The sequence below is a fragment of the Lissotriton vulgaris genome, chromosome 11 (genome assembly GCF_964263255.1).
Source record: "Lissotriton vulgaris chromosome 11, aLisVul1.2, whole genome shotgun sequence".
Classification (NCBI taxonomy): domain Eukaryota; kingdom Metazoa; phylum Chordata; class Amphibia; order Caudata; family Salamandridae; genus Lissotriton; species Lissotriton vulgaris.
The window spans coordinates 886728210-886754607 of NC_141699.1; the positions used below are offsets into that span (position 1 = coordinate 886728210).

The 26398-nt window shown below is 47.0% G+C and overlaps 1 protein-coding gene across 1 annotated transcript in view; it reads right to left on the reverse strand.

Annotated features, from left to right (window-relative positions):
• The window catches only part of BRF2 (BRF2 general transcription factor IIIB subunit), a 60359-nt gene extending 37487 nt beyond the window's left edge, over positions 1–22872 (reverse strand). The window contains exon 1 of the mRNA XM_086944033.1: positions 22730–22872. The gene's annotated coding sequence lies outside the window, so the exon portion shown is untranslated. The remainder of the gene's footprint in view (positions 1–22729) is intronic.
• Positions 22873–26398: the final 3526 nt, after the last annotated feature.

Sequence of the window (26398 nt, forward strand, 5' to 3'; positions counted from 1 at the left end):
ACTTCACTCTCTTACAGACAGTCTCCAGAGTCCCAAGGTGAAGATGAGTGTTGCTGTGCAGTGCTTAGAGAGCCGAGCCCGATATTAATGCCATCTCAATGATGAGATTACAAATCGATTTGCTTTCAGTGTTGCTGGTGGACGGGCCTAAGATTGGGCTGTATTTGGCTCTACTATAGGGGTAGAAGACTGGGCCAGCGTGCCCTGCGTAACTTTTTTTCATTCCAGGGACGGATGACCACACCCCAGCACACACGCACTGCACTAGTAACAAGCACGGCAGTTAGCACAATGTAGGAGTGGGCATTTTCAACCTGCAGCCGGCCTCTTAATAAGACAGTGCCACCAGCAATAACAGCAGTGAGTAATAAAAAAAATGCTGCTTTATCTGGCGCGTGGTGCCGATCACCTGAACCGAGTCAGAGCCTCAGAGGCACCAGCAATCATGCCACCAGTGTGGGGTGGGGCACTGTGTGCAGTGCAAATGCTCCAAGGCTGGCGGAAGGGCAGGACCTTGCCCATTTTTTTTACCCCTGTCCCATATTTTAGAGGTAGTGATCAAAAGCCCTAGTTAGTTAGATTGTGCTTGTGTTATTTTTACTCCAACCTGCAGCGTGCCTCGCCGACTCGCGCCACGTGAAATGCTACAGAATGGGATGCCATGTACTCTACTAACACAACAAACAAAACAGTGTCTACACACCTTTTATGTTGCAATCTGAGGACAATTCCTGTATGGGGATTGTTTGACTTACAAACTGCACTGACAAAACAATTAAGTGGTTGTTGACAGTGCATCCCGAGATCCTAACAAATCTGATGGTTCTACTAGTGATGCAGAAATCAAAATGGAGAAAAGACATCTGTGGTTCAATAGGCTTAGTCTCATGCCAAATTAAATGCATTTTATTTTATTCCACTGTTTCCAATTCTTTACTGTTACTCGTGTGCTTCCGTCAATGACATCAGCGTAAAACCGGTCTACTCTGAAGAGAGTATGACACGATTTAGCAACAAGTGCCTAGCTGAGCAAGATAGAAAGCGGATAGACTGTAGTTTCTAATGAGTACATACCATTCAAGAAGTTACTTTCCTGACACATAGCGTAGTGTATCTTCTCTTAGAGCTGTGTTTTTTTCCTGGTACTAACAAACAAGCCCATAGGTCTGCACAGAGTTGTTTACAATTACAACCCAGACAGCACAACCCACTTCCATTTCGGTTTAGATTACATTTATATAGCGCTCACTACCCTTGAAGGTTATATATATATATTTTTTTTAAACAACCCCTAATCTGGGGAACCCTCGAAAACTTCATGAACGCCTTCAGCTCGACTGGCGGTGCATTGCAGTGGTCACAAATGCAGAGGAGGTAAACAGCCGCTCGATGACCCATGACAAAGAAGGGAGATATCAACAAGTCAACTATGTGGTCAGGATATGGAACTGTCCAGATGCATAAAAAGGCTCAATGTTCAGCACACAAACAGGTCCGAAGCTTAGAGCCAGAGGTCAGAAGAAAAACACAGAAAACAGGTCCGCTTCAAACTTGCAGGATGACACCAGATGTTGGTGGAGCAATGGCAGGAAAATGTTCTAACATAACGCGCTGAGGGGGTTGGGGTGCACTTGTGTTGATTACCAGCGCTTAATTACTTCAGATGGTTATACGAAAGCGGGTGTTCACATGACCGTATCCGCTAAGGGGCGTGAAGCGCATCAAGAAACCTGTCTATACGGGCAGCCTGAGACAAATGGCAGTGCCAGGGTGGGCACCGTGCAGGGAGCGTCAAGAGGGCCGGGTGGCTCTCGTGAGATAAACAGCGTCTTCCGTGAGGCCTCCCTCTTCTCGGACGGCACATGGAGCTCAATGTTTTTATTCCCATACATCAGCAGCCTGGCCTGGGGCAGCAGATGGTGCTGTAAATCAGGGCGGGAGGGCGTGTCTGTACTTGTCGTGGGGCTGTGCTTGAGTGTCAATGTGGGCTATAACCCTGTGTGGATGGTCATCCCTAGCCGGTGTTCAGATGTGCACTGCCTAGGAGGCGGACTCCAGCCTTGCTCTCCACCTGCCCTCCCTCGTTGCCATGGTAATGGTTACCCAATTAACATCCAGCATCAGAGTAGAGTGGCGGATTGTGCTGCATCCGTAACAGAGGAAGAAAGGCAGCGCTTTCTGGAACATCTCCCACCGGTGCTGGGGTCACCTCCTCACCCCTCCTTGGTGAATGACACCTTATTGTAGTATTGGAGAGCAGGGGGTGTCTTGCTTTATCGCTGTCACAGCAGGAGTGCTGCTGAGCGTCATCAGCACGTAGCAAGGAGGGGGCCTCGACTATGCCTTAACTACTGTGCCGTAGAAGCCACGAATCTCTGTTATGCTTCTCGCTTCTGAGAATGGCTGTAAGGCTCCTGTGTTTCCAGACAGTAATACACTGATGCACATCATGAGGGAAATTAACTTTTAGGTACGCCCCCAGAGACCTTGAGACCACACACATGTATTAGATATCAGTAGCATGCTGTACACATGCCCCAGCGATATGAAAAACAAGGAGGCACTGCTCGCTCCTGCAGGCAAACAGTGTGGGATGCGAGGAATGCAGCGGGGGGGGGTGCGGCCGAGAGCACACACAGCGTTTCCCTTGCAGGAGCGAGCCTTGGGCACCATCTGTTTTGAAGTTAATTACAAACTGATGGTTTCATAGCTCGCTCCCGCAAGGGAATTGCCAAACGTGCATGCGTTGCTATTCAAAGCAATGCAACGCGTGCACGTTTTTGACTTCAAAACTGAAGCGATTTCTAAAGGTCTTTTTCCTATGCAGTGCTTACGCGATGCGTAGGCTAGACCAAAAAAACAATGCTGCTTTTACTGGCGGTGGTGACGGTCACTGAACCGAGTCAGAGACCCCAGCCATCATACCACCGGCATTGGGTGGGGCACCGTGTGTATTGATAAGGACACAGCGCAAAGAATCGTTCTGGTAACATACATGTGGCACAAACAGTGTGCAGCCAAATTACGTCCCGCCCGTCCCCGATTTCCAACGTCCCCAAGGCACTCCTCTTTGTGCCACATCAAACACCTAAAAATACAGAGAACAGTAAAGAACACTTAAGCACCAGGGGCCTTCAGAAGCACACTTGCTAACTAACATACGAGAACGGTGCTGCGGATAAAACATACAAAATTCAACAACGCCTTCTATTTGCCACTTCACTGGTGTCCGGCAACATTGTGTACTGACATCTAATGGAGGCAGGGACAATCTTCGTAGTTTAGCATTGTCGATTCGTCATGCTACCAATTCGATTCAAGGAACAGAATGATCATCAGTGCTAAAATTAAGGCAGACCGACTAGAGCACTGACAATCTGCATGAAGAAGCGTTTTTCTCTCTTTCAGCAGCACCCTTTTCAAGGTATCATTGGCTAATTTATTTTATTCGTGTAGAGAGTAGTTTCACTGTCTTTTTGTAACCTCTTCCAAATCGTCTCCAATGAAGTGGTAGGATCTCAACAAATTTTTAAGTCTTTTTTATTGCCCTACACTCTTGTTTGCACAAGCAGTTTATTCATATTTATTTTCAAACAACAATATTGATTTCACACAATACTGAAATTTGCTTTAATTGCACTTTTGATTTCATCTTTTTCAAAATGTTCACAGGGGAACCTCCTTTCTAAACCTTACTTGGAGGAAGGCTCCCTCGCTTAAATTCAGATCGGTTATTACATCGGCCTTTCATCAGTGCCAGTTGAAGAGGTGGGCTGAGCCAATATCGTAAGTGGGTGGGGAAAATATTTGGCTCTATCATGGGGAAGAAATGTGTAGCATAGTCTAAAGGAGGGGAAAGTGCTCCACCCCCTCAATCACTGCCTATCTTACTACTGCGATAGGCGCAACCACATAGAGGCGGTCCTTAAGCCAATAACCAACCACTCTCTTAACCCCTCTACCCTACAATTCAACCCTCTGGCTTTTTGGCTGTTTCAAGTAAGCCCGGTGATCGTCAACACTCAAGACCTTTCCATCCAGCCAAAAGGCCCAGGGGTAAAATGAACAATCCTTGCATTGTGGAGGACGCTTCGAGCATCACAGTGCGTAAAGAGACTTAACTGGTTGTTGCCCCTGCAAATAAGCCCCTTCCCCTAAAAGGAAACGAGGGCAGGGAAAACTATACAAGTCAAACTCCAAGGGGTGCAGTAAGGATACACCTTTTCACCCAAATAGTACTGGACAACATATATTATCCTGCCTCTCTCAGCTGTGAAACGGAAGTGTCACACAACTACAACTGCTTCCTCAGATTTTCAGGCTTTGAATCGATCCCTGGTGACTGGAGTGGAAGAACTTTTGGATTTCCTCCGACAGATTATGGTGGGCCATTTTAATTCCCTGATGGATCAATTCCAATCTTAGACTGAGACCCTTAATAGGATTTATCCTGGACTTTAAGGAACCCAAGGCGCAACTCTTATTACACCAGTGGCACAAGGCACATCTGGAGCAGAATTCAAATTCTATTGTGCCCAACCCTCAAGCGTGCAACCGCAGTGTTACCATAGGGGCCTCTCAGACCACTTGTGAGCTGTGTACCGCTGTACCGCATCATGCGAAAACAAGGGTCTTCCCAAACCATCTACACCTACCGCCGGAATGTACATCTTACGTGATTGTCCTGGAGGGAGCTCTTTCTCTGCTAAACAATGGCGACGAATCTATTTAAAAATCACGAGGTAGAAGAAAAAACAAGCAACAGATGCTGGTTTGACAAAGGACCTTTTCATTCTGGCTAATTAAGCAGTTGGACACACCCGCCTGTTCGCGACTCTGCTTTGTACAGCCAGCGCTGGCTGAATCATGCGAGGCTGCAGCTAAATAGGCCACGCTATGAAAGAAGGCTAATTAACCCCTAGGAGAAGGAAGGCAATACTGCACAGGCCCAGCTGCTGAATGTGACAAGATTAGCATTTCCCTAAAGTTGATGGGCAAAACCTAGGCGCAGCAACGGCGTTACAGAACAATCAATCAATCAAAGCATTTATATAGCGCACTACTCACCCAGAGGGTCTCAAGGCGCTAGGGGAGGGGGGTCTGCTACTGCTCGAACATCCAGGTCTTGAGTTGCTTCCTGAAGGCGAGGTGGTCCTGGGTCAGGCGGAGGTGGGTCGGGAGGGAGTTCCAAGTCTTGGCGGCGAGGTAGGAGAAGGACCGTCCCTCTGTGGTGGCTCTTCGGATGCGGGGGACGGCGGCGAGGGCGTGACCGGTCGATCGAAGCTGGCGTTTGGGAGCGTAGAACTGGAGGCGGCTGTTGAGGTATCCTGGGCCTTGGTTGTGTAGGGCTTTGTGTGCGTGGGTGAGGAGACGGAAGGCGATTCTCTTGTTGACCGGGAGCCAGTGCAGGTCTCTCAGGTGTCCGGAGATGTGGCTGCGACGGGGGATGTCCAGGATGAGTCGTGCTCCACTGTGCTTTGGATGACATCTAAAAGAATGCTGGACCGGGAAACAGCGTTTTGTGCGATAGAACCTGACAAATGCCATACACTACAAATTTCAGAACCACCTCGTATCCTTCTGCCTCTATGACATAATCCCAGTTACAAAATCCCATTCTTAGTTGACTGTCACTCTCCTGTTTGCTCTCTGCAGGCAGCACTGCCTCCCCACACGTAAGGATCACAGGAGACCATTATCCACACAACGTACGCTACCAACACTTACGCACCCCCTTATCCCTGTGCATACAATCTCACTATTCACCGCTGTAGCCACCACTCCCCAGCCCACGGCACATTACACTCAAGGAAGCCGCCATAGCTGCCAGGCTGGCGCTTTTGCAGTGACGTCACCAGTGCTCGCCGCTCACGGGAATAATTGAATCGGAGGGAAGCGAGTGTACAGCGATCAACTGGCAAGCATAAACTCAGGGAATCGGAGAGTAAGCGTAAACGTTTCAGTCCGATGTGTGCATGCGAAGGATGAAGTAAGGCGTACTCGGAGGCTGAGCCAAATGACACATTTGCATGGCTTGCATGACACTTAGTATCCCGAGTAAAAGCAAGGCAGTAATGCTGGTGTAAATAGATACATTTTAAAAACAAGCATTGGAAATGCAATAGGTCTCGCATTAGAAGAGTTGGAGCTATTGGTCTTGTAAATCTAATAATTTTTTAAGTTTTAATTTTGTTATTGTAAATGCCAATATTTATAGAATTTGCAAATGTGACACCTATAGCATTATTTAACATTTTTTGTGTCATTTGTAATCAAGCATATCAGTAGTAATAGCAAATCGAACTATCACTGTTGTGTCCGGCAAAAAGCACTGTAGTTGCAGAACGAATGTGCAAAATAAAAAAAGTTTAGGATGAAAGCCACATACGTACGAACACATATAAAAATACAGCACCAAACGTAACTCACATACATGTCTTCATATGCAATCAACTGGTCTATAGGCAACTCACTCTTGGATCTTCTCGAGGCTGACAGACTAAGTCACATTACATTGATGCGCTTGAATTTACAGCGCTTGGAAATCTGCCATGAAACGCTATACGTTGTGGCCACCAGAAGCGCCACCTCACGCAGTTTGCAGCCCTTGTCCCTTCGCATGGATGGAGGTGGCATTTATAAACAACAAATACATGTGTATAAATAAACTTTTTTCACTACTATGCCCTTAGCGCCCTCGACTAAATAATTGAATTGTTCTGCTTTCCCTTGTATTTTGGACCTTACATTCTAATGAGACCAACAGTGTTCCCCGACGGAAGTCTTGCACCCCGAGGTTGTGAAGACATAGACTCACAGCCGATCAGGTATGCAAAACTACATAAAGGGCTGGAAAAAAACATTGAGGCGGAGGGCGTCCGGACCGCGGGGGGGGGGGCACAGAATGGGGGGGGGGGGTTGGGATGACGCAGCGGGGGACCAAAGTCGCAGTGGGATGGAGGTTGAATGGTAGAAAAAAAGTGCAGTTGCAAGGGAGCGGGAGGTTCAAGCGGTCGAAGGTGGCATGGGCTTGGTGGTTATGCGGATGGGTAACGTCATGCGAGGAGGAGGGCGGAAAGCGCGCCAGTGAACTCGGCAGCAGGGGCTTTGTCAATTTAACGTTATTGCTAAATACAGCGTTTGCCTTGAAGTTCTGATACAAACTTAATCAGTGTTGAAAGAAATGCAGAGCACATTAGACCATATGCTACACACTTCCAACAGTAGAAAACATTGAATAATGGGCCAGTCTACAGGTCACTCGTACAAAGCTCACTCTGTTGAGAGAGAGCACCTCTGTGCACAACAGAAAGGACCCGTAGGTCTAGTTCAATAAAATATGCAAGGGTAATGGTGATAAAGCGACAAATTGTTCTTTCAGCATTCACCATTTATTCAACAGTTGTTGAAGTTGCTGCTTCATGATTCAATCAACAAAAGATATCCAAAAGTAAATTTCCATCATAGGATAAATCTTTTCAAAGCAGATTATCACAAATCCCGATGCATTTCGGGCCACGTGTTGATTGAATCATGAAGCAGCAACTTCAACAACTGTTGAATAAATGGTGAATGCTGAAAGAACAATTTGTCGCTTTATCACCATTACCCTTTGATGTTTTATTGAACTAGACCTACGGGTCCTTTCTGTTGTGCACAGAGGTGCTCTCTCTCAACAGAGTGAGCTTTGTACGAGTTCCTTGGAATTCACACTGCTTGGTCAGACAGTGTTTCCTCTTGTAGCACACAACAACTTTACAAACGCATTACCTTGTAAACCTTCAGCTGTGCGAGCTCCCCTTTCACCCTAGTTCCCAGTCTACAGGTCATCGGGTCGGATTGCCAGTAAAGGAGGGGAGGACCGGGTTGGGGGGGACTGTCCAGGAGAAGGTGGGGGGGCGGGGGGGGGCACAGTGAAAAGCGAGCAAGGGGTGGGAGAATGAAAGGGCGTCAAACAAGTTTAAAAAAACAAGCATTTGCAATGCAATAGGTCTCGCATTATGAAAGTTTGAGCTATTGGTCTTGTAAATGATAATTTTTTTATTTATGTGTTGGTTTTGAAAATAGCTAAATTAATAGCTTGGTCATTTACAATGCCAATAGTTATCACTTTCGCAAATGTGACACCTATAGCATTTGTAATGCACCATGTTTTGTATTTACGTGTCTTAGATGTATTGATATTACAAATAACCACAGCTTTTAATTTTTTTAAATAATTAATACTTAAATAAAAGTGATTGTAATTTATAATGGCAACAGCTTAAACTTTTGTAAATAACTTTTGTGAAGATTATGATTAGTCTATTTTATTGTGATGAAAATCCAAGAACAGAAGTGAAATATTAACATCTTTTTGTGACATTTGTAATAAAGCTTGAAACATTGAGAGAACATAATTGAACCAGTTGTTGAATGGTTGCACAGATTCATGCTGTGATGGCGCAGAGTGATAATGTGGTGGTGCTGAGTGATAATGTGGTGGTGCTGAGTGATAATGTGGGGGTGCTGTGGTAGTGCTGAGTGGTGCTGTGGTAGTGCTGAGTGGTGCTGTGGTAGTGCTGAGTGGTGCTGTGGTAGTGCTGAGTGGTGCTGTGGTAGTGCTGAGTGATGCTGTGGTAGTGCTGAGTGATGCTGTGGTAGTGCCGAGTGATGCTGTGGTAGTGCTGAGTGATAATGTGGTGGTGCTGAGTGGAGCTGTGGTGGTGCGGAGTGGTGCTGTGGTGGTGCTGAGTGATGTTGTGGTGGTGCTGAGTGATAATGTGGTGGTGGTGATTGATGCTTGATTTGTGGAGCAGCACAAGTAGAGCAAACAGCAGTGTGGACTATTGGTGGCCTCAAATTAAGCATACAATGCACCAAAGAAAAGAGAGCACTCCATTTAGAGTAAAATGACAGTGATATTACAGAGTCTAGCAGATCACTCTGTGTTTTAAGAAATGAAACCAAATACTCAAACTTTCAACCTTGTCACTAAAATTTAGTTTTTTGTATATTTGTTTTGTTTGTGGATAAAAGAAAATTTGTATAATTGGTGTATTTATTTGTTTATATTTTTCTGTATTTTGTGAATTGTAGAGAGGTTCAAACCATAGAAATTGCTTATATGAGGATTCCCATCAGGGTTCCACAGATTTTAGAAGGTTAAAAACTGCTGCTTTAACTCTCTGGTAAGAGTTCTTTTTACATTTTAAAAAGCCTTTAACAGTTGGCTTCTGTCCTCAAAGCAATCAGTTGCTTGTTTGGGTGGGCATTTGCATCCCAGAATGGAACATGATTCGTGGTCTCATTCATCAGGGGGTCTAAATACGTGTGCGGGGAGCACCATTGCAGCATCTGGTGCTTTTCAGCTTCTGCTTATATGAAAAGTAGCCAGGGTCATTCGCTTGAGACCTGATGCTAAGTTTGTCAAAGAGCCCTTTGACAAAACAGTAATGAAGAGTAAGGCTACCTGTCAGGGGGTTGTTGGAGGGACAGATGGGGCATTATAGTAGATATGCGTTACGTACCATAGTCACTTGAAATAGATGTCTGTTGATAGCACCCACTCAGTTTGCTTCCCTACATCCGGCTGGCTATCCCCGTTTTGCTATACCCTTGTGTATAGACACAGGGAAATATCTCTGAGGTGTTTTAGCTGGCAGCAATGTCAGGGCTAGAGTCTATGGTTTGAATATACCCTGCTTCCAAAACTCCAACTCTTGCAATGCAAGCTATATTCAGTTGTCACATTCTACAACTCAGAACAATCTATGAGTCTCCGTAAAAGGATGGGGTAGTGAGTACAGTGGACCCCAATTGTTCCATTGTCTCTGAAGTAATACTTCTTCACATTAATTCATAGCTATTGGCATAGGGTATCAAGCAGGATAAAAGAAGGCATCCGAAAACACAAATACTTTCAATTGTCTAAAAATTCAAGATTCATCTCACCTACGTCTGTACTTTAATTTAAATCAGAGAAATAATGACTGTTGAGTGCGAACTGCTTTTGGGTGGTTTATGGCATGGATATGATACCTACAAAATGCTGCTACAGCCCCCATTCCTCGTGTAAAATGATATTTGTTTCTTGTAGGCACGTACTTTCTTTTCTTTCACATAAATCTATGTTTAAAGGATTGGATGCAGTTGCTTCTAACCCTGCAGTTACTAATGTTGTGCAGAGTGGTGCAGGAGACTAAGATATTTTATCTTGTTTATATATAGTTTACATAGGAGCCCGCAATCCTTATTAAAAAAGCTGTACTCTAATTTCATTATTAGAGGTGACTTTTGATGCACATAGTCACCTGCAATAAAGATTGTTTTGTAACTGTTATGTTGGTTAATCTTATTGATGCTGGCACTGCAATTTATTACCTCCCTTCCCACATATTGTAAAGCGCTCTGATATCCTTCGGGATCATGTTCGCGCTATATAAAACTTTATAAATAAAGAAATAAAATGCTGGGGTAGCGCTGAGTGATGATGTGGTGATGCTGAGTGGTGCTGGGGTGACACCGAGTGATGCTGTGGTGGTACTGAGTGATGCTGTGGTGGCGCTGTGGTGGTGCTGAGTGGTGCTGTGGTGGTGCTGAGTGGTGCTGAGTGGTGCTGTGGGGATGCGATAGAGTGAGTGCGATAGATAGATAGAGGGAGATAGATAGATAGATAGATAGATAGATAGATAGATAGATAGATAGATAGATAGAGTGAGTGCGATGGATAGACAGAGAGAGTGAGTTAATAATTTTCTGCTGTGGGCAGCGTGCTCCTCAGAAGCATTCCCCAGGTAAAGGGAGGCTTTGTGTGAGCCGCATTCCAGGCAATTTACAGTGACGGTATGACGAGAGAGGCAGAGAATGTGATGAGAATTGAAGACCCGCAGGCCTCAATTTTTGCTGATGCGCATGAATCTCAGTAATTAGTCTGCACACAAAGTGATAAATGTATCCCCCTAAGCCGTAGCCGTTAAACCACTGGCTCTATGTGTTGCATGCATGCGTTAACGTGGCAGTCTATTTTGGCCAGCAGCCGCACTCACAACACAATGAAAATGAACCTCTATTACCCAATGTAACAGTACTCAATTCATCCACCCTAGAAGCTGGAAGTGTGAGTTGGTCCTGCCAGGATGTGAATTGATGACCTTCATTACATAACTGCAAATGTCTGCAGCGAGCATTTAAAACACAGAAAAATCTTGCTGTGAATGTGTGTGTGCGTGCGTGCGTGCATGTGTGTGAAAGAATTAGCACTAAATAGCACGTGTGTGAGTTGGTTCTGCCAGGATGTGAACTGATGACCTTTATTACATAAATGAAGATGTCAGCAGCGAGCGTTTAAAACACTGAAACATATTGCTGTGAATGTGTGTGCGTGCATGTGTGTGAAAGAATTAGCACTAAATAGCACGTGTGTGAACTGATGACCTTTATTATATAACTGAAGATGTCAGCAGCGAGCGTTTAAAACACAGAAAAATCTTGCTGTGAGAGTGTGTGTGTGTGTGCGTGCATGTGTGTGAAAGAATTAGCACTAAATAGCACGCGTGTGAGTTGGTCCTGCCAGGATGTGAACTGATGACCTTTATTACATAACTGAAGATGTCAGCAGTGAGCATTTAAAACACAGAACAATCTTGCTGTGAATGTGTGTGTGTGTGTGCGTGCGTGCATGTGTGTGAAAGAATTAGCACTAAATAGCACATGTGTGAGTTGGTCCAGCCAGGATGTCAACTGATGACCTTTATTATATAACTGAAGATGTCAGCAGCGAACGTTTAAAACACAGAAAAATATTGCTGTGAATGTGTGTGTGTGTGTGTGTGTGTGTGTGTGCGTGCGTGCATGTGTGTGAAAGAATTAGCACTAAATACCACGTGTGTGAGTTGGTCCTGCCAGGATGTGAACTGATGACCTTTATTACATAACTGAAGATGTCAGCAGCAAGCGTTTCAAACACAGAAAATCTTGCTGTGAATGTGTGTGTGTGTGTGCGTGTATGTGTGTGAAAGAATTAGCACTAAATAGCACGTGTGTGAGTTGGTCCTGCCAGGATGTGAACTTATGACCTTTATTACATAACTGAAGATGTCAGCAGCGAGCGTTTAGAACATGGAAAATTATTGCTGTGAATGTGTGTGTGTGCGTGTGTGTGTGCATGAATGTGTGTGAAAGAATTAGCACTAAATAGCACATGTGTGAGTTGGTCCTGCCAGGATGTGAACTGATGACCTTTCTTACATAACTGAAGATGTCAGCAGCGAGCGTTTAAAACAGAAAAATCTTCCTGTGAATGTGTGTGTGTGTGTGTGTGTATGCGTACGTGTGAAAGAGTTAGCAGTAACAAACAATACCAGATGTGGACATGGCTTGGGTGGGCGCTGACTGCCAGGGAATTATAGATGGTGATGTACACGAAAAGTAGCAAGAGGCTGACATCACTGGCTCCTCCCAGCTCTAACAAACTTAACCTGGCAGTTGACTGACCTTACCACTCCATGCCAGCACTGAGCTGTTCAGTGTAAACCCAAAGCAACCCTAGCAGCCATTAAAACCGAATGTAAATATAAACGAGGGTAACAATCATGAAAAAATATATATATTAATAGGGAGAACTAGATCTTGTATATCATCATGATTTATGTAGTTCACTGTGAAAACAAATAACATTGTCACATATTTCATTAGATTATATTTTCGTGCCCTGTATTTGGTCAATGGGAAAAATGCTTTGTTTTTTTCTAATATATTTTTTGGCCTCTGTATTTTGCTGCTTTAAATAAGCCTGGTTTTTCTGCTTTAAACGTATTTAGGTTTTTGATAGCAGAGATCACAAACTTTACCTATTTGTCAGTGTGATATGGGTATACATAGCTTAGAAAAGTTAAAGGCCACGTACTTTGATATCCAACAAACAATAAAATTGCTAGAGCTGTTGAACATACAATAAGTCGCTAAGTATGATCATTTTGCTGTGAACATTGATATTTGGCAATTAGCCCCTTGTGCTTTTCGAGATATTAGTCTTTCTAGAGCGAAATGTGTCTTTATGAACTATCCATTGAACGACGTCACAATCAATTAAAAAACCCTGGCAGACATCATCAAACAAAACATCATTCTACAATATTCTTTATTCGCGATTGTTAGAGATGTGTCACAGAGAGCAGAGAACTGCGTGATTCTCTTCACTGACAGGCCTCTTCAATACTCATCTAATCCAAATGCGTAGAGGGTAGTATTATAAACAAGGCGGGTGTTAGTCAACACCTTAACAACAAACACTATTCACTGTAGCAGGCAGGCACCGGAGATTAGGTTTCCTTGCAGTGCACAGAAAAACTGTGTTTTGTTTGTCAAAGCTGTGGAAAGTTACCTATAATGTCCATAAAACACGCTTTTTTCTATAGAAAACTCAGGACGGACATTTCTTTAGTGCTTCCAAAGCCTGGAGCAGCTGGTGAGATCGCTCTGTGGGTTAAGCACGAGCTGCAAAGATCTGCGTGTAACATGCAGGTCACTCACACGCTCAGTCTGTTGTAGGGCTGACTCAGCCCATCGTCTTCCTAAGGTCGATGCAACGCAGAGCATTCAGCTGGTAGACCAGGCTCCGTTATGAAACCCCGGTCAAAAGGACTCTAGCTGCGCGAGAAGTGCATCGCTAGGCGCGAGACCTAAACATGGCTACTGCATGTCCTTTCAGAGACAGTGTTTGCATCTCATGCCTCGGCCTGTCAGCTTCCCACTAGGCGCTTCTGTGAATTGGATGTTTGTTTTGGGTGCTGGCGAAAGGTGCTGGATTGTGAGAACTGGGTTAAACGAGTCTACACTTCTCTCTGCTGGAGATATTTTGGTTCAGATCCCTCGGACTGGCCGGGTATAGAAGACAAGACCCCTATAGATATTTGTTGTATAGTGCCCTATAGATATTTTGGTTCAGAGCCCTCAAACTGGCCTGGTATAGAAGACAAGGCCCCTATAGATATTTGTTGGATAGTGCCCCAGAGATATTTTGGTGTACATTATTGCATGTGTGTGTGTTTTTACTGAGATTTGTGAATGATTGTTTCAAGTGTGCGGATCTCTATAGATTCTAGGCGTACAGAGCTCTATAGTGGTTTCTGTGTTCAGGGGACCAGCGGATTTTAGTTACTTTGGTGTACAGAGCCCAATAGATGCGTTGGTGTAGACAGCCTTTTAGAAATGTATGTACATGTATGTGTTTTGTACATGTTTACCGTGGCTGCATGGTGTACAGGGCCCTGCAGGTTGAGAAGCCCTATAAATATGCTTGTGTGTTTTAGACATACAGAGCCCTGTAGATAATTGGATGCACGGCTCCCTGTAGACGCTCTGGTGTTCAGAGCTCAGTAAAGTCAGAACTCTTAGAGATATTTTGTGTATGCTGACCTGGTGATTGTTTTGTGTACTGTGCTCCTTTAGAATGATGCTTAGGTGTACAGATCTCTTTGGAAGGTCATGGGCTCGGTATACACCTGTTACAACGCATTTGTTACAACGCACTACCGTTACAACGCGACTTTTACAACGCATACCATTACAACGCATTGCACTGGGGGGCGCTCTAGGATAGGGAATAAGTATAATTTACTATCCAACACCTTCCCTAGGGTCCACGGGGACTGGAGTTAGAATAGTAAATTATACTTACCACTATCCAGCACCTCAAAGCGCTATGCGTTGTAATGGTATGCGTTGTAATGGTCGCGTTGTAACGGTAGGTAGTTGTAATAGTATGCGTTGTAACATGGTACATCCCATGGGCTCAGAAGGCGGAAATATTTTATTCTTCCCGGTGAGTCTGGAATTCTTAGTACTCAGACTGTGAGAACAACCAGCGCCGAGGCAGCATCTATGATTCATTGGACAGTGTCTGGCATGACGCCCTACTACTGGCTGGGGGACTCTTATCAGCAGACCTAAGGATCTGAGATAGACACAGGGGGAGGGCAACTGCTGAGGGAGGCTGAAGAAGGAGGCGAACAATGGTGATAAGAGCTAAGAGGGACAAGAGACAGATGAGTGAAGAGAGAAAGAGAGCAAATGCAGAAGAAAACAGTAAATGAAAGGAATAGATGGAGGAATGTATATAGATAGGTGTTTCTGAAGGAGGAGAGAAAGGATAGATGGAGTGCGATAAAAAACAAAATGCTTTACTTCTACGCTGTTAGCTGCTGCAAACGGTTGAATGGTTTGGTTCAAGTGAGCGAGCTGAAGAGACACCTACAGAAAAGTGGGTAAATAGGAATGTTGATAAATCGCGCACGAACCCCCTTTTGCAACGCAATGCTGGAAGAGTGAATTGTGTTTACAGTAGCGCTACAGACAAGGTTGTGTGCGCTGGAGTCAAGTTCACACCCCGGCGTCTTGTCACCGCAGTCCTTTGGTGACATGCCGATGGTTGAGAGAACAATAGTCAGCTGTGTCAGCTGCAAATCACAGAAGACAGAAGAAAAAACAAGCTCTTGGCATTGCTGTGGGGAAGGGGGGGGGGAAGGAGAAATGCGAGTCACGGCCGCCAGGCCGTGAAGTGTGAAGCAGTGGGTGGGGAAGCAGATCCCTTTGAAGCTGCTGGGCAGAAATGCGAGTCATGGCCTGGCGGCCGTGAAGTGTGAAGCAGTGGGCGGGGAGGCAGGAGCAAGCAAATGGTTAGGGGAGCCTTTGAAGAGCAAGGCAGGGGGATAGAATCGCGTTCACGAGCACATGCACTTCTACAAATCCTCAGCTTTCTGGTTTGACTGCAATAGGTCTCTCTACGAGACCTAAAAAAGGGAGGGAAGAACCGGGTTTGGGGGGGGAGCACAGTGAAAAGCGAGCAAGGGGTGGGAGAACGAAAGGGCGTCAAACAAGTTTTAAATTAAAAAAAAGTACACTGGGGGTAGGAGAACACAAGTTTCAACGAGACACGGCCTAGCGGCCGTGAAAGTTGCAGCAGAGGAAATGAAAAGTGGACCCGGGCGATCTCCCAACACTGCATTTCTCGACATAGGAAGTACCCAGCTACTTTTAGGAGAGCTACAGGCAGCGGGAACGCAGAAATAGAGGCCATACCAGCAGCACAGTTTGGACGGATCAGAAGCATGGGCAGAACAAGTTAAAACGAGACACGGCCTGGCGGCCGTGAAAGTGAAAGTACGGCCGGCCAGCTGTGAATAAAAATGCGAGCAAGGGGTGGGAGAACGAAAGGGCGTCACAAGTTTAAAATTTTTAAAAAGTACACTGGGGGGAGGAGAACACAAGTTAAAACGAGACACGGCCTGGCGGCCGTGAAAGTTGCAGCAGAGGAAATGAAAAGTGGACGCGGGCGATCTCCCAACACTGCATTTCTCGACATAGTACCCAACTACTGTTGGCCTGAGAAGCGTCCGTGAAGCAGGGGGCGGGGAGCCGAACCCTTTGATGTAGCTCACGGCTGAAAAAAAGCAATTAGGGGGGGGGAGAAGAGAGGCCAGCACGCACTGCGCACGCTGGGGAGGCCTGTGGGAGGGAGGCTGATGGCTTTGATGTGGGGAAATGCGCGTGCTTGTGTCCACGTGCACTGCATGAAATCGCCAGTTTAGTTAAGCTCTGGATAAGCCCGTTTAATCTCGCAAGCTCAATGCGCAAGCGCATTTACAGGCGAGACCTAATGACTTCCTTTTAAGAATCAAATGTTTTATAAAGTCCTTGAAATATCTGCACAAATTACTAAAGTGCTGATGCCAGAATGGTGACAGTAAAACAGACAATGCGCGTTAGGTGCACAGATCCTATTAGTGCAGCTCACTGTCAGTATCACAAGCTGGGGCAGTTAGGCACAGATCAGAACTACAGTAGGCATATGGTATTCAGTGCAAACTTAGCCAAAAGGCAGCTGAGCGCTGCACAGGTTCAAAGGCAGGAATACGTATAACGAGTCATCGGAGAGTTAACCGGTTCTTGGAAAAAGGTGAACTTTTTCTTCAATGTGCTGTAGTGTTCGTTAAGGAGGCGAATCTTAAACTCTATCCTAAATAGGTATCCCGGTAGGCATGATCTCTGGTATCACAGCTCGTGGGATGTATGTATGAAGGGAGCTGCCGAAAGGCATCAGACACGAATACTACAGCCCTCCCCAATCCCCATTCCCTGAAGAAGCTCTCTCAGCCCGTTCCAATGGAGGTGGGGAAGGCGCGTCAACCGCAGATACAAAGACGGCTCCCGGAGAGCCCGCCCGCCTGCCTTCCCCATCCCGGTGAAAGCCCGAGGTCCACTCACCAGCCAGCCGGAGGGGTGAGAATGAGAGGCGGAGCCGCACAGACGACCCGGGGAAGGCACAGCCCCAGCTTTGTGCATGCACTCGAGGACCGGCTGCGGCGAATACCCCAGAGAGTGGACCATTTACTGGTCGCTGAGACTGTTGAATGTTAAGCACTCCCTTGCCCGTGTTAACTTAAAACTCATAACCAGCCGAGACCCAACAGTGATGCAGTGGGAACCGTGTTTAATAGACTTCGCACTTAACACTTTATTTTCTCTGAGCGGCAGCTAGGCCTTGTGTGAAAGTACAGCGCAAATTAAGAACAAGGGATAGTTACCTCATGTCCGACACTGCTCGAGCAGCAAAATGGCGGCCCCAAACATACGAAAATGTTGGATTCGGGGATGTGTTTGGCCGGCCCCAAAAGGGGCAGGGCTTAAAAGTGGAAAGAACAGAACCAACACGCCCCCGAATCCGAAAGAGACGGAGCTTCTTTCGAGGGACGCCTCTCTCCTCCAATGGCTGGCCTCCGTTCAGGAAGCCAGCCAATGGGGGAGAGACGGAGGAGAGAGGCGGGTTAAACTGCCCTACTGAAGATCATTAAATCTCCGACTTCCGGCTGGCAACCAGCCTTCGGTCCTCGACCTAAAAAGAAAGGAAAGAATAGAGAAAGAAAGAATAATTGCAGCAAGGGAGGAAGGATGTGGATTGAATAAGGGTGTGAGGAAGCAAGAATGGAATGAAGGCGTAAGGAAGCAAGAATGGAATGAAGGCGTAAGGAAGCAAGAATGGAATGAAGGCGTAAGGAAGCAAGAATGGAATGAAGCATGGCTGGAGGTGCAGAAGAAGAGAAAAAGATGGGACGATGGAAAGAAAGGACGTCAGGGCAATGGATACGAGTATGAAAGGTACCGGGTAAAGGAGGGACAGAGAAAATAAAGACAGTGTAATATTGCAAAGAAATTGAAAAACAAAAGATTGAAATACATTTATGTCCTTAACATACCATGAATTTTTGCTTCGTTCTCTGAAATTTGATAGAAATAGAGCTGGCACCTGTACTACTGGCACAGTACAAAGTTAGCGCATGGAGGGATTTTTATTTTTACGTCTTCGTTCAAACTGATTCCTTTGAGAAACCCCTTCGCAGGGCCAGCGCTAGGCATAGGCAATGTGGGCAGCTGCCCAGGGCCTCGCGCTCAGGGGGCCTCGCGCACCTGTGAAAGGTCACACCTCCTCAGCCCACCACAGGGCCCCCTGCCTCACCTGATTACATTACGGGTGGGGGAAGCGACAACCTGAATGGGGGACGGCACAATGGCTGGGCCAGCAATTATGTTGGCCTCACAATGTCAGGGGCAGGGCAGCGCCTCGGTTAAGTACCGGCCATTATCGGCGCTGTTTGTGCATTTTGTATCTAGGCAACAGAAGGCCCCTTTGGTTCCAGCACAAGCCGGACACAGGTAAAAGGAGGTGGGTGAGGGGAGGAGGGAGCAGCCTTCGAATCTTGATAGGGCAGTGTCTCTCATCTTCATTGAATACAGCTAAAGTTTGGTAATAATAATGCCTGTGACATACAGTGGTCGATACATTCTTCCTAGCTCGATAAATTAAAAGCAATTAATTCATTTATGCAGAAACACCATCTGACTCATACTGATCTGACACAGGGGGGCAGTATTACATACAAAACATAAAAATATTTACCGTTCTCGTTGCCATCTAAGCTAGGTACAGCTACCACTTTTTTTATGTCCACTATTAAAGAACACCCCTTCAACTGAGGTTTTTTTTTTTTCTTTGGTACTCTGATGAGCTCTCAGCAGTGTCTTGGGAAGTGCCTTGTTACTGTTTGAAGGCCCATGGGAGGGGGCCCCCCTCCCAAGGCCTTCAAGCACTGGATGGAGCTGCAAGGTCATAGTGTGGGGGCCCCCTTCCCTGGGCCTTGTAGCCTTTGGTGTCTGTTTCAGAAAGCGCAGCAGGAGTGTAAGTTTTAAGTAGGACTCATTCATATATTGGTGATACATTTGGCAAGTCAGTGAAGGTGGATATGTATGCCTCTATTGAGCCTGTCCTGGACTACAATATGGTTATCATCTTTGTCATGGCAGTGGGCACCATAGCCATCGGTGGCTATTGGGCAGGAAGCAGAGACGTTAAAAAGTAAGTGATGCAAAATCAGTTGCCGTGGAAACCACGTTCATAAGTTACTAGTAGAACGCAACAGCACCTTGCCGTTTAAGTATAGTGGACCTTTTAAAAAAGTGCTCTACGCTTTAAATTTTGACCTGGGGCTCGCTTTAACATCCTTGGCTACCGTGCTCATTCTCCGCCCACAACAGTTTTCAGCTGTGCCAGAGGTTAATACCTAACTTTTTAGCATTATTATATGTATCTTTTGGTGACAAACATACCCGTGATTCAAATACGTGTTCAGTAATATCCAAATTGATCTTTAACCATATAGTTTTAGAATGTACATATTTTATTTTTTACTAGATAGTTCGAACACCTTACGTCCCAGGTCTGATACCTTGGAGATAAGTATGCATCTGGATGCTCTCCCATGATTGTGTTGTTTTAGAGCTGGAATTTAGTTGACACAGGCCAACTATACAATGAAGTGTCTCAGTTACATTTAGTGATCTTTGAATCGCTGGAACTGACCAGGGTAGTACTGTTTTCTTGACTCCACATTTTGTCATGTAAAAACACACCACTGTGACTGGGTTTGCGTATTATGGGTTATAAAAACAAGCATTGGCATAGCCAATAGGTCTCGCTTTTGTGACCTTCTAAGTATTTAGTTATGCAGCACAATATCTTTGGTGCAACCACATTAACTGTTGCATGGCTAAACACTTATAAGGTCCCAAAGGCGAGACCTATTGGCTATGCCAATGCTTGGTGTGGTTGTGTGTGTGTGGTTGTTTGTGTAGTTGTGGTTGTGTGTGTGGTTGTGTGTGTGTAGGGTTGTGGTGTTGTGGTTGTGTGTGTTTGTATGTGGTTGTGTGGTTGTTGTGTGTGTGTGGTTGTGTGTGTGTGTGCGTTTGAGTTTAAAATTATTTATAGAGCGCAACGTACACCTGGCGGTTTCCTTGCGCTATAAGATGCTGAGCCCAAGAGGGCAGGAGGCAGGGGAGAGTGGATAAAACGGTTTATTGGGAAAAAGTTGAGAAAATAGAAACGTTTTTAGGGCCTTGTGAAAAAGTGTGTATGGGGGGCAGGATCTGAGATGGGCCGGGAGAGAGTTCCAGAAAGCAGGGGCGAGTGTAGAAAATTTTGTGCCACCCCACTTTTTGCGTTTAAAGCGAGGAACTGTGAGCAATTGTTGGGCAGATGAGCGTAGCTCCCTGACAGGGACATAGGGTTTGATTTCAGAGGAGATAAAGGCAGGCGCTGCGCCGGCCCGGGCCTGAAAGATGATGCAGCCCAGCTTGAACTGGGTTCGTTCACGGATAGGAAGCCAGTGTAGAGACTTGAGAAGGGGAGTGACATGATGGGAATTGGCCAAGTTGAAAACCAGGCGAGCCGCCTGTTTTTGGACCAGCTGGAGTCGTCACATGCTGTAGGCGGGCATGCCACAGTAAAGGGCATTGCCATAATCCAGGCGAGAGGTTACCATCGCCAGGACTATGAGCTTAAGGGCAGAGAGGGTAAAAAAACGAGAAACTTTGCGAATGGTACGAAGTGAAAGAAAAGAAGAGGACACCACAGAGCTTACTTGGGAGTGAAGAGTGAGTTGATCGTGGAGTTTGAAGCCAAGGGTTTTAACAGATGAAGAGGGGGAAGGAGGAGAACCCAAGGAAGGGGGCGAGAAGAGAGGGGTCCAGGGACTGGAGCAACCACCTGTCAGAACCAGCTCCGTCTTGTGGGGGTTTAACTTCAGGTGGTTGTAGTTCATCCAGTCCTGGATAAAAAACATCACCTATTGGAAGTTAGACATGGACTCAGGGGAAGTGGATAAAGAAAAAATGAGCTGGAGGTCGTCCGCATAGTTGTAAACGGAGACCTCCATCTGTTGAAGAGCAAAAATCCTGGGGGACTCTGCAGTGTACTGCAGGGAAGTCTGCCGAATAGTCGCCCAGGCGTACCGCCTGGGTGCAGTCCCTCAGGAAGGAGGACAGCCAGACCAAGCCGAGCCCCCAATCCCCGCCGCCCTGACACGGGATAATAAGATGGAGTGATCAACCGTGTCGAAGGCGGCGGAGAGATCGAGGAGGACCAGGGCCTGGGGGTGGTTAGTGTCCATACCCTCTCTGAGGTTATCGAGGACCGATAACACTACAGACTCCGTGGAGTGTGCGGGGTGAAAGTCCGCTTGACGGGGGGCTAATACCCGGTTCTCCTCCACAAAGGAGCCAAGCGATCTGGTCACATGGCGCTCTAGTACCTTCCCCAGAAAGGGCAATAAGGAAATGGGGCGATCATTTTCAAGAGCGGAAGGGTCGGCGCCGGGTTTTTTTTAGGATGGGAAGGATGATAGCTGATTTGAGAGTTGGAGTAACAATGCCCTGTGACAATGAGTTGAGAGGGGGCGTGACACAGGCAGAAAAGATCTGTTTCAGGATATGAGTGGGGCAGGGATCCAGAGGGGAACCTGATTTGACCAAGGGCAGGAGGGAGAGGAAGGATTCTTTTGTAAGAAGGGGCAGGGAATCAAGGCGAGCCGAGACTGTGTGTGGTTGTGTGTGTGTGGTTGTGTCTGGGTGTGGTTGTGTGTGTATGGGGTTGTGTGTGTGTGGTTGTGTGTGTGGTTGTGTGTGGTTGTGTGTGTGTGGTTGTTTGATTGCAATATTTCCTTTTATCTGGATATTTGCTCACCTGTTTTCCATCCCCTCTACTTTTTGTCCATGTTACTGATATCCACATTAGTTAGCTTCAGTGATGCCAAATAAGATCAATAGTACTGGGATGTTACTTTCTGTGATGTCACTTCTTGTGACGCAATATTTCATTAGGGGGGCCTCACATCTTCCCTTTCGCCCGGGGCCTCAGAAGGCCTAGGACCGGCCCTGCCCCTTCGTTTTATGTAAACTGTTAAACGTGCATTTTTATGTTAACATAGCATTAAACAACACTCGGGCTCGTTGTCACAAGGCTGCGTGGCTAGGATAATAAATCCCTGTTCATCTATGCTCTGTGATAGGCATTGATGTTCAGCTGATGAAAAACCAAACATAACACGACACTAGCTATTTTAACCATTACACTCGGGTATAATGGTGTCCTACTCCGACTTAAGAATAACCATCAGCTTGTATAAAATAGGCTATGTATGTACGATTAATGCAGCCGGGGCGTTGTAATGGTGCTACTGACGCTATGTAGATATGTTACAAATTGTGAGTATGAATACAACTTTCGTAACAGTGGTCTTTTCTTCATTATAACAACCCCATTTAAAAAATAAAGAAACTATTTTGTCAGAATGGTCTTTTCTACACAAAAGAAAAAAATATATATAAAGAGTAACATAACCACAGACATGCCACAACTTACATGGTCAATCCACGAATTCAACGGAATGATGTCTTCCTAACACTTCCGGGTCGGTAAACAACCAACCCACGACTAAACTGGAAATTGTCTGGGACCAGGCTGCTGTATGGGGGGCGGGGGGCGTTGTAGCGCTGAAGGACCGTAACCAATCACAGTGCGCAGCACAAAAAAAATGTTCTGATTGGCTTGGGTGCTGTATTGCCCGTGCTAAGACGTCCTCCTGTCGACTGGTAACGCCTGTTTTTGTGGAGTGCGTTTATACGGAAGAGGAAGTGTCGGGCTTTGCTGGAGCGCTATCTAATATGTGTTATTATACCGAGTAGGCAACTACAGCCTGTCCAACCGGGCAGAGCATGCTAAGCTGCTTCCCACTGCCCTTGTGAACGGGGAGAGTGTAGCGAGCGAAACCGGTAGGCGGCCTAGGTTGGAAAAGGTGTGCGAGCCACTGAACGAACGCTCGATTCTGATTCTGGCTCAGCTGAAGGTACCGTTAGGGTTAGAACATCGACCTTAAAACGAGCCGAGCTTTCATGTGGCTTCGGCCTGCCAGTCTCTTCCTAGCCAGGATGTGGTGGGTGTTAAGGCTATAGCTGCCGACGTTGGAAGTGCGGATTCCGGTTCGAATCTCGGCGGTTGTTTCAACATCCTTTCATTCTAGGACAAGTTACTTAATCCTCCTAGTGCATATAAATAAGGAATGCACAAAGATAAAAAAAAAAGCCTTACCATAAGGAAGACAAATAGGCACCCAAGTACTGGCTGAAATATAAAACCAGAAAACTTGGATGGCGCTCTCCTACATAATTTGTGTGATGTGGAGCAACTATTTTATTTCACCAAAACTCCCTTTCTTCATTATTGCACATGAAAGCGCTTTCAAATAGTTCAGAATACCAGGGGAACAAAACCTGCTGTGTTTGATTTAATATTCCATTATGTTCTATAATCTGGGCCATGTGCAGGGTTTACATGAGAACTGTCTTCCCTTTTACCTCACTAATGATTCATGTTTAAAAATCAACACTTCACAGTGTAGTGGCTTACTGATGTCAAAGCTTCTACATGTTAAAGAAACATACATTTTTGAAACTTGAAGAGGCTATCATATCTTACCTGATGTTTACTGTATAATTTACATTACAAGCATTTGCAGGGCTTGGCTCGTTCACAGGTGTGCACCAGTGGTCGAAGTGGGGAATAAAAAGTAGGGGAACTGTGGGTGGAGAATCAGGGGGCAGGAATTACCGAAGATGGATCAGTGGGTGGAGTCGGAGGTGTGGCTAGAAATTGCAAAACATACCATTTTTTTGTACGTTTAGCATTTCACTGACCAGTTACAGCTTATAACGTTATTTAATTCAAACAATGGATAAACATGTTTTATGTTTAATTCAGGAAAAAGCAAATAATCTTAGGGAATACAGGTTTATGTAAAGCGTGCAAAATATAATCAGGAACAATGGCATGGGCGCAAATTCAGGGTGGTGAGTGTAAAAATTCAGGACAAGGGGTCAGGACAGGAGGTCAAAATTCAGGACAAAAATTCGGGGCAACAGGTATGCTTTGCAGAAACATCAGTGGATGTCATGCAATAGTATATAAATTAATAGGCAAGGAACATAAGTACAAGTCACTTCTCCTACCCCGTCCCCGCTCCTTCCCTGTTATTTCCCCTGCCCCGTCACCACTCCTGCCTGTTCCCCGCTCCTACCCATTCACCGCTCCTGCCCGTTCACCGCTCCTGCCCGTTCACCGCTCCTACCCATTCACCACTCCTGCTCATGCCTAATCACTGCTCCTGCCCAATCACTGCTTTCACCCAGTCACTTCTCCTGCCTTGTCACTTCTCCTGCCCGTCACTTCTCCTGCCCCGTCACTTCTCCTGCCCCGTCACTGCTCCTGCCCGTCACCTCTCCTGCCCCCTCACTGCTCCTGCCCCCTCACTTCTCCTGCCCCGTCAATTCTCCTGCCCATCACTGCTCCTGCCCATCACTTCTCCTGCCCCGTCACTGCTCCTGCCCCGTCACCGCTCCTGCCCCGTCTACCGCTCCTGCCCCGTCTACCGCTCCTGCCCCGTCTACCGCTCCTGCCCCGTCCACCGCTCCTACCCATTCACCGCTCCTGCCCCGTCACTTCTCCTGCCCCGTCACTTCTCCTGCCCTGTCCACTGCTCCTGCCCCGTCCACTGCTCCTGCCCGTTCACTTCTCCTGCCCGTTCACTGCTCCTGTCCGGTCAGCACTCCTGCCCCATCACTTGGCCTGCCCCATCACTTCTCCTGTCCCATCACGTCTCCTGCCCCGTTCACTGCTCCTGTTCGTTCACTGCTCCTGCCCGATTACCTCTCCTGCACATGCCTAATCACCGCTCCTGCCCCGTCACTTCTCCTGCCCCTTCACTTCTCCTGCCCCGTCACCTATCCTTTCCTGTCGCCTCGCCTGTCCCGTCACTGCTCCTGTCCCGTCACTTTTCCTGCCCCATCACTTTTCCTGCCCCGCCCCTTTTCCTGCCCCGCCATTTTTCCTGCCCGTCACTTTTCCTGCCCCGTCACTTCTCCTGCCCCGTCACTTCTCCTGCCTTGTCACCTCTCCTGCCCGTCACCTCTCCTGCCCCGTCACCTCTCCTGCCTTGTCACCTCTCCATCTCTGTTGCCTCTCCTTCCCCAAAAACTTCTACCTGCCCCGTCACTTCTCCTGCCCCGTCACTTCTCCTGCCCGTCACTGCTCCTGTCCCATCACTGCTCCTGTCACATCACTGCTCCTGCAGCGCCACTTTTCCTGCCCCGTCACCACTCCTGGCCGTTCACTGCTCCTGCCGTTCACTGCTCCTGTCCGATCAGCACTCCTGCCCGATCACTGCTCCTGCCCCGTTCACTGCTCCTGCCCCGTTCACTGCTCCTGTCCTTTCATTGCTCCCGCCCGGTTACCGCTCCTGCTCATGCCTAATCACCACTCCTGGCCTGTCACTTCTCCTACCCCGTCACCTCTCCTGCTCGGTCACCTCTCCTGCCCGGTCACCACTCTTGCCCGGTCACCACTCCTGCCCATTCACTGCTCCTGTCCGGTCAGCACTCCTGCCCGTTCACTGCTCCTGCCGGTCAGCACTCCAGCCTGATCACCGCTCCTGCTCCATCACTTCTCCTGCCCCATCACTTCTCCTGCCCCATCACTTCTCCTGCCCCGTTCACTGCTCTTATCCGTTCACTGCCCCTATCCGTTTACTGTGGCCCTAACCGTTCACTGGCCCTAACCGTTCACTGCTCCTGTCCGTTCACCGCTCCTGCCCGGTTACCTCTCCTGCACATGCCTAATCACCACTCCTGCCCCGTCACTTCTCCTGCCCCATCTCTTCTGCCCCGTCACCTCTCCTTTCCTGTTGTCTCTCCTGTCCTGTCACTGCTCCTGACCCGTCACCTCTCCTGCCCCGTCACCTCTCCTGCCCCGTCACCTCTCCTGCCCGGTCACATCTCCTCCCTCGTCACCTCTCCTGCCCCGTCACCTCTCCTGCCCTGTTGCCTCTCCTTCCCTGTCACTTCTACCTGCCCCTTCACTTCTCCTGCCCTGTCACTTCTCCTGTCCTGTCACTTCTCCTGTCCTGTCACTTCTCCTGTCCTGTCACTTCTCCTGCCCTGTCACTTCTTCTGCCCCGTCACTTCTCCTGCCCATTACTTC